The sequence below is a fragment of the Ostrea edulis genome, chromosome 4 (assembly GCF_947568905.1).
Source record: "Ostrea edulis chromosome 4, xbOstEdul1.1, whole genome shotgun sequence".
Taxonomy (NCBI): Eukaryota; Metazoa; Mollusca; class Bivalvia; order Ostreida; family Ostreidae; genus Ostrea; species Ostrea edulis.
In genome coordinates this window covers 63,931,393-63,940,536 of record NC_079167.1, presented here as the reverse complement: position 1 = coordinate 63,940,536, position 9,144 = coordinate 63,931,393, and the positions used below count along the sequence as shown (strand labels likewise).

The following is a 9,144-nucleotide window of genomic DNA, read 5'->3' as shown; positions in this document are numbered from 1 at the left end:
AATTTGAAATGAGTTTGAATATAGATGACTAACAAAATTATGGAAGTAACATGGTGTCTGAATGAAAATACATACTGCAGTAATAACTGTATTTTTATTGTAAATCTGTAATTCAACCTTTAAGATATCTTCTGAAGAGGTGATTAAAAACTTTTTTTTCAAAATTTATTATTACAGACCTTGCAGTCAGATTGAAGAATTTAAGACGCCGTTACTTCCATAATTTTCGGCTTTGATTTATTCCATAAAATTATGACAGACATCATTAGAGAAACAGTCACAATCTTTTCCTTCATAAGAAGACATCTTTACTGCTATGACTCTGTTACTTTGAGTTAGCAGTACGATTCTTAGGATACATTCATAGCAAAACTATCATCTTATGGAAGTAACACAGACACAATTTTTTCAGCGCTAAGGAAAACATTTATTTCAATGCAACATCAATATGAATTTTGAATAGCATGAGCGAGTGTGAATGTTTCAAAATTAAAATAATTGTCTTCCAGAGGAAGACTGCTTAATTGGACAAAACAGGTATTGGCAAAAGTCGATGTATGTTATCATATGGCTCCCAAGAGAATTCATCCACAGGGGGCCAATATAATCTGTCTCCTTTCCGCAGCATAAATTGGAGAAGGTATTCACCCCCACAAACTTCCTTGATCTGAAAAGGAGAGAGCATCTATGAAACAACTCTCATTGTGTAAAATAACATCTTTGATAATGATTACATTGATTGATTCTGAAAAGTTTAGATGAAACAGAATCATTAATACTATGTTCGTAAAAAGACAACAAAACAGCGCCGTATCATGTGTCCGTTTATAAATTCATAATACGAACATCATCCATAGAAAATTTACAGTTTGTTAAAAATAATTCATAATAACCAATCAGTTTTCTTTTTTTTAAATCGAACATCTATAGGCTAAAAATTACCCTCAGTGTCAGAAATGCAAATTTAAACTTTTAGAATAATGTTTCCGTACGTTCGTTACGTCAGACACGACAAACAACTCTTGCGGTCTCAGTGTAAAGTCGACCAACAGGCAAGAACCCGGGGTTAAAATTCTCGAAGTTGACAAACATGAGTAAGAATATGTCGCAAATAACTCATTTATGTATTTTCTAGTATGCATAAACGTAAAATAAACAGTACTTACGAATTTTTCTGCATCAGTTAACGACGAATCATGTTCGTAACGAAATCATCGTTTTGTGGACACTGTATTTACCGCCATCGCTATCCCACAATGCAAATCTGTGGGCGAGTTCAATTACACATAGGGAGTTTAACTTCGTAATTTTCATGAAAATCGTTTGAAAAATAAAATAAGTAACACAATCACAATTGGCTTGTTATTCATTTACTGAGTTAATAACGACATGAAATATGCAAACAACACGTGATACGGTAAATAAATTCTCGTCATGAAATATTAAGAGGCATCATATTTTTTCTTCATTTTCGGACACGACAGGCTACGAACGTAATATTAATTTCAGTAATGTATTTTCTAATTCGTTTCAAGGGTGGCATTTATGTTATTTTCAGAGCATTATATAACACAATCATATTATTCAAAAACATACTTATCATATGCCTCTAAGCTTATTAAATCTCTAATCTATCATTTAAAGATCCTAAGAAAATTTATGTAACATTTTTCAATGGAAAAAAAGTTGGTTCATGGACTTTGATTTTTTTTTTCTAAAGTGAAAACAATTTAAAAAAAAAAAGAAATATATTTTATTATCAGTACACATTCCTGAGAGCTGAATAAAAGGTGTTTGGCAATTTTTCAGCTCCATTTTACTTTTATACATTGGGTTTAATGAGGATATTAAGAATTTACCCAAAACCAAAAACATACTTATATATATATCCTCTATTTATCCTGTATAAGTCTTTTGTGTTTGAAGAATAACTCTACATACATATCCAAGACTAGGGAAGACAATCAGCAAATGGTCTATTGCGTTTTATACATTCATATTTTTCATTTGCTGCTCTTTGGGTAGGTTTTTTTTTGTTGTTGTTGTTGTTGTTTTTTTGAAAATAGTTTATCATGACTTAATGAGGTCGAAAAAAAATCTGGATATGCAGCATTAAACATAATCATTAAAGAAAATACGATTAGAGCATGCCCAAACTGTGTCACAATCAACAACAAAATGTTGATCCTATACAGACCATTTTAAACATTCATGTGATCTTTTCAGCAACGAAGCACGATGTTCACATTTTTAATGTGCTCACTTACAAATGTCGTTCAATTATTCGTAAATTCAGTCCAAAGTGTATTTGAAAGGTCGAATCCGGAAATTTCTATAACAAATACCGTCCATTTATGCGTTAGTTCAAGTTGAAGCGTATTTGAAAGGGTTAATCCATGAATAAGTCTTCATCCCTTTTCCTACGTCTGTACCCAAAATGATGAAACAACTCGATTTTGATATACTTGTGAGTATTTCGCCTGTCTTTTTCTCTTTTACTTTCTCTTATGAGAGTGGTGTTTTCATGTTCAAGCTGCCACGAATTCGTAGATATAGTGACAATGAAAAAGGGTTTTCTCATAAGCTGACATTTTGTACAGTGCAGAGATAAATCACAAGTAAATTAGTTAAACACACCTATGCGTGAGGAAGAAATGACAACGAGCTACCCTTACCAAAAGGAAATGTTTGCCGCAAGTTTGCCGCAAATTTGCAGCAAGTTTGCGGCAAATAGATTTGTTTGCCATAACTATTCACCAAAACATTGCAGGAGTTTGCCAGTAGTGGCAAACAGTTCTGGCAAAGTTCTGGTAAACATTAGGGACTTTTCAAAAGATTTACCACTAGTGGCAAACAGTTGCGGCAATTTTCTGGCAAACAATACAGATTAATATGCGTCATGTCCTGCTAAATGACGTCACGTCACATCGATTGACATGTGGATAGCGATCTGTGAATTGCAGTTGTATTTTACTGTGTGGGATTGAATTGGTGACAATGCTCATGCTCATGCTCTGGTAATTTATAACGTAGTTTGGTAAAACTTTAATGAAATAAAAAGTTGTAAGTTATTCTGCATTTTCTGTTGCATGACGTATTTTGTGTGATGACAGATCTCTGTCTGAGCGACTCCAAAGTTGGATTTTGCGCTGCGAAGTAAACAATAGGCCTACATGATATATGTAGAGAGAATTGTACAGTGTAGTTTTATCATTTTGCTTTCAACGAACGAAGCTAATAAACTTTAACCAATAGTAATACTTGATGCAGAATATCACAGGCGGATCCAGGAATTTTTTAAAGGAAGGGGGGGGGGTCTACCATTGATTTTGGTTTTCAAGGGGGGGGGGGGCTACCCTCAAAATGCGTTATTTATACCCCTTTTTAATCAAAATTTCCCGACCCAAGGAACCCTCCCTTTAGATTCGCCACTGAATATTCGCGGATTTTAAAAGTTAGGTTATATCGCAGAAAGTAGGTCAAAAGTATCTTCATTCCTTAAATAAATTGAATTATACAAGCTGAATGCATGTTAAGTGAAAAATTTAAAATGAATCTAGATTAATGATAAATTGGACAGTGCTTTATGATAAACAATTACATATTTTCCCCCACATTATATAAATGAACATTTTAAAATAGTTTTAATGTACACTTTTATTTGTGAACAAACAGTAGAAAAGGTATACAGAGAGGGACGTTAAACAAGATACAATCAATCAATAGTTTCAACATTCATCATACATTTATTTGATTTTAAGGGGGAGGTGGGGGGGGTGAAAATTGTGAATTTAGTTTTTTGTCAGACATTGAACTTTTAATCTTGCTCCTTTAAAGTCGTCAATTAGTTGGATAAATTACATTAGTTTTATCATTGGGTAGAGGGGGGTATGTACATAAGATCTTTATATACACGCTATCCACGCTTCAGGTGCCTGTGGTTTCTACAAAATTTGGAGATCACAAATCAATATTTGAAATGAAAACTGACCGCTCTTGGATTTGACAATTCAATGAACTATCATATCAATTTTACATTAATTAGACAATTTTTTAAAAGAAGATGTACTTGGGCATGACGTGTCATTATCAATGACAATAAAAAATCAGATTATCGCTACTCCGAAATACTTTTGTCATGATTCAACCAAATACTTCATTCTAAGTATATTTCCCAAATTTGTTTGCCACAAACTTGCTAGAATTGTTTGCTGCGAACATTTGCCAGAACAGTTTGTCTCAAATTTACCAGAACTGTTTGCTGCAAATTTACCAGAACCAGATTGCTATCAATATGCATGCCGGAAATGTTTGCCAGAATCGTTTGCCGCAAATTTGCCAGAACTGTTTGCCGCAAATTTGCCAGAACTGTTTGCCACAAAGCTCATTTGCATGGCAATTATGAATTTGCAGCAAACATGCAGCAAACATTTGCCAGAGGTTTGCTGCAAAATTGCGGCAAATTTACCACAACTGTTTGCCAGAACCTTTGTATTTCGGTAAGGGTAACCAAGAGAGCTAACTCTCTTAAAGATCGTTTTTATAAATATACATAGCTTTACCAGTTTAATTCTATTTGGTGTGTTAAAGAATTATTCAAACTTACACAGAATTGGTGTATATAGAAGCACCTCGATACTTAGGATAACCTTGATTGCAATGAAAGGTGAAGCTTAAGATAACTCCTATAAGCAATACAAAATTATCTACTGACTCTCTCCAAAGTCTGATTCCAAATATACTTTTCTCTCTCCGTCCCCTCTCTGTCATCCTCTACGGACGCAGTCATCTTTTATTCTAAATATCCACTTTTGTCTTATATTTTCCTTTCATTTTTACTAATTGATTACTGTAATGCTACCTTTGTCTTTCTCTTTTTGTTATTTATTCTAATAATTAAGTTTGATGATTGGATGCATAGCATCTCTTTAAGTGACAACGTGTATTATCTTGTTTCTACAGTTCAACTTGACCATGTCATGGCGAATCAGAATGCCTTGCTGGATACAGTGAGTAATGTTCACCATCCTTACATTACAATCAAAGATTAGATAATTCTGCATGATACCAACTATATTTCAGGGAATTCAACAACACATTGTTATTAATTTTGATCCGGGATATTATCACATTTCAACTGTAATTCTATACATTTATTCTGCGCACTAGCCATTGTCCCCATACATGTATATACTTTGGTTGAAGGCTGACACGCTTTCATGGGGAAATATGTAAAACAGTAGTTCTAATGCATATTAATGAAAGAATTGGCTCCATTGACCATGACCAGACCTAGGGTATGTTAGATTTAACTAGAGGAGCTACTCTGTTAAAATTAAACTTTCATATACAGCACAACCAACCACAAGACATTTTACCTACTGCCTGAACTGAATAGTTGACCTTGACCTAATATGCTGAATAAACCCAGTAGGTGTGTCAAAGCTTAGCCGACAGTCCTGTAATCCCTCATAGGCTGCCTAGCAGCTGGATTAACAGGAGTGATACAAGTTTGAATATTTATTGATTGTATTAAGAAACAGGATGCAAATTTACATATATAGTGGAAAGGATCGCATTCAATTTTTGTGGGGAACTGGGAGGCGGCCAGTGTGCCATTTTGACTACCAAAGTAGGGGCAACACAGGGGGCCCTATGTGGACATAAGTGCCCGAACCTGAACGGGTGACCACGTTCTAAGGGGGCTAGGGATCTCTGTGCATCTCACCTGTCTCCTGCTTGCTACCTGGTTTAAAGAGCAAGTGGACCCTCTTACATTTGCCCAACATGCATCAGCCTGTAGCATTCCCTCCATTAGAAGGAGGTGGATGTGGCTACAGCTTTGAACTAGCTGAGAGCCCTACGAATTAAAATTTAGCAACTTATTCCAAAAATCACTATTTTTTATGAATATCCACTGACCCTTGACCTACTTAAGTGGTCACCCGGAGGGTACACATGAAATACCTGTCCCTGCTTTAGTAGCAGGTGGGGGAGAGCCGGTTTTGGTGCAGAATTAGTGATCAACTACCCCAACGCACTCCCCAGTCCGCCACAGATATTGGAACAATGTCCTCCACAACAAAATTGATATATATTTTTCTACAATGCATACTTGAAATTGGAGGCACTTAATTTTGAAAACTTCGTAAACCAGGGAGTAAAAGGAGAAATGTAAATACTGAAAGCCAGGCAATGGAAACTACTGGGTCAGAGGGAAATGTGTGGGAGTGTTATCGTGCGCAAGGAAAGATGTAACCCTGCCTGAAGATAACTGATAAAAACATGGTAACAAGCTAGATAAATGAGAGGCTTCCTGACGGAATAACTGATTCCTGAAAGCTTGAATTGTGACCTTCCCTGCAAGGTGGGCGACGCGCACCCTTGTCCGTCACACAGGCCCCCTGCAGGCACGAGGGGAGAACCTGAGAATAAGATGGCAGACGGCAGTTTCAAACAAAGGCAGGCTCTTAAAAATCTTCATTTCACCGACTTATTAGACGACGAATTTATGAATTTAAAACACTACCTGGCCAGGGAGGCATCATTAAGTTGATTGGTTCTTGGAATTCTTACTCATGTACACATACAACTGTAAATTCATTGATCGAAGTTGAATATGTTGTCTCGATAGAACTCGAAGCGGGCGAAGATGTTTTTAATCATGTTTTCATGCATTTTAAGAAAGATAATTTCGGTAAAATAGACTCTGTACATATCTTTTGATGAAAATTTGAACCAGTGTATGCGATTTGTCCCTTAAATCACCTTGGTTAAATAGATACCTTGACTTGAACATTTGCTTATGTGCAGGATTTGACTATGGTCGTAAAAGTGTGTGTTGGAATGTAGTAAATATCAGGATTTTTGTATTTTAAAACTTTTCGTTTCTTGTAATTACATCGAATTCAACCTTATAGTGCATATACTGATGAAGAAAATAGAAAGGATATGTTCTCAGAAATTCGCAATATCACTCCTGTAGCTAAAATATGAATCTAAATGAGAAGCAGTTTTGTCCATGGTGGTTTTTCTTCTTCATTACTTGCTGCTCAGATAAGAGGTTAATCTTCAATACAATTTTTTCACTAGTTGTTATCAGTTCAATACGAACGCAATAACATTGAAATATATTTAATAGCAAGTAATAATTACAAACACTTCTGGTTCAATGAAATAAAAAAATCAACATGTGTAAAATGAAATGTAAAAGATTAGTAATATCTCTGTAAAACAAAGCATAACACCGTAAAAATAATCGTTTCACAATGTACATTAACGGATATATAAAACGGCTGCCATAGAATATGTATGCACCTCGTGTATTCAGAAAACAATGTAATTTTTTTTTTTACTTCATATTTCTTTTATAATGTGCAAAAGTGTTACACTGGTCACAAACGAAGACAATTTATCTGGTTGATGTTTCCTTTTCGCATGCCTACGCAATTCAGAATTGGTCTTGAATTCCTCACCACAAATTTCACACATTCGAAGTGTACCCATCTCATAAAATGAAGTTCAAGGGCTTGATACCTGAAACAAAGGAGAGAATCTATATAACAGAGTTTGGAATTAGGGAATATGTAAGCAGGAAACGTCGAATTTATATTGTTACAGAGGATTATAAAATGATGATAATTTCTCACGTGTTTTATAGGTCAAAATGTCCTGGATACGAACAGTCAACGTTACAACTGTCGTAAGGAATGTTTGATGATTTGTATATAGATCTGCTATTGGTTCAATTTGAAGGAGATAACGAATTGATATTTTTACAGTAGCAATTGTCGTCGTTGGGAACTTAAACGACGATGTAATTTGATAACAGTAAAAAAAATTCAAAATACAGCATGGTCATGTTGGAAATGTCTGAGAATCTAATAAGCTACATTAATCAAACTAAAATATGGTAGAGTGAAGTCGAGATTCGAAAATATAAAGGATTTTGAAAATAAAAATAAAAAGGAGGTCCAATCCTGAACCAAAATTGAGGTCGAATCCGGCACGTCTATCGTGGAAACGACCATAGTCCAATCCTGCACATTAGCAAATGTTCAAGTCAAGATATCTATTTAACCAAAGCAATTTAAGGGACAAATCGCATACACTGTTTCAAGTTTTCATCAAAAGATATGTGCAGAGTCTATTTTACCGAAATTATCTTTCTTAAAGTGCCCCGGAAGTCATGGGTGCAAAAATGGTAAATTGGTTCAGAAATTCATTTAAAATTATAAGGAAAAACATTATGATCGTGCGTGCATTCAATACCGAGATATTCACCGTCAAAGTTAGCTATTTTTGCACCTGCCCGAAATCAATCAACTGAACTTCCGGTTTTACTATATTTAGCCATAATGACGTGTGATGTCACAACCCATCAGTCTCAAACAGGCCAGTATGGCAAATGCGAACGATACCTCCGTTTCTATGGACGAAATCGACCTCCACATATCATTTGAAGCGTCTTCTTTGAAGATTATCGTAACGAGTACGTACAGACTTCGTCCCTTATCAATATGAGCCATCTGCAACGGATTCTGACTATTTTGACGAGTTAAATGCTGAACGTGAACAACTTGAACATCGCCTCAGAAGCACGGAATGGTAAGGCGCCGTTAGACTGTTTATAAAATAAATTTTGAGAAATACGAAATTGATCAATCATTTTTAACTGTACACCATTCTTAATTACATTAATGATAAATTACAGATGTCTAATCATCATATTACGCCTGTCCGCGTTGTATTCACAGGAATCTGTAATTACAATGTTAGTGGTCTCACTGGTGTGTACCATACCATCCCTAATAATTAGTATATAGCGTCTGTAATAATATCAGGGGTATGTACCATACCACCCCTAATAATTAGGAAGTGGTATTGTATATAGTGTCTGTAATAATATCAGGGGTCTATACCATACCACCCCTTAGTAATTAGGGAGTGGTATGGTATATACCCTCAATTATCAATAGGCCTACTATTATTACAGACGAAATTACTTGTTCCTGTGGTGTATTTTCGTTCATTATTTCATTGAGAAAGAGCTGAAATTCATTAACTTAAAAAATAACATTGATTTTTTTATCCTATCATGTTACACCCCCTTTAAACTGCATGCTGCACCGAATTGACAAGAGT

At 35.2% G+C, this 9,144-nt stretch overlaps 1 long non-coding RNA gene across 1 annotated transcript; it reads right to left on the bottom strand.

Annotated features, from left to right (window-relative positions):
- Nucleotides 1–403: 403 nt before the first annotated feature.
- LOC130054253 (uncharacterized) lies at nucleotides 404–1,288 on the bottom strand. The gene is made up of 2 exons (XR_008802548.1): nucleotides 1,167–1,288; nucleotides 404–667 (listed from the first exon to the last, which is right to left on the bottom strand). It is a non-coding gene; the product is annotated as an uncharacterized LOC130054253 (long non-coding RNA).
- Between the last annotated feature and the right edge of the window lie 7,856 nt (nucleotides 1,289–9,144).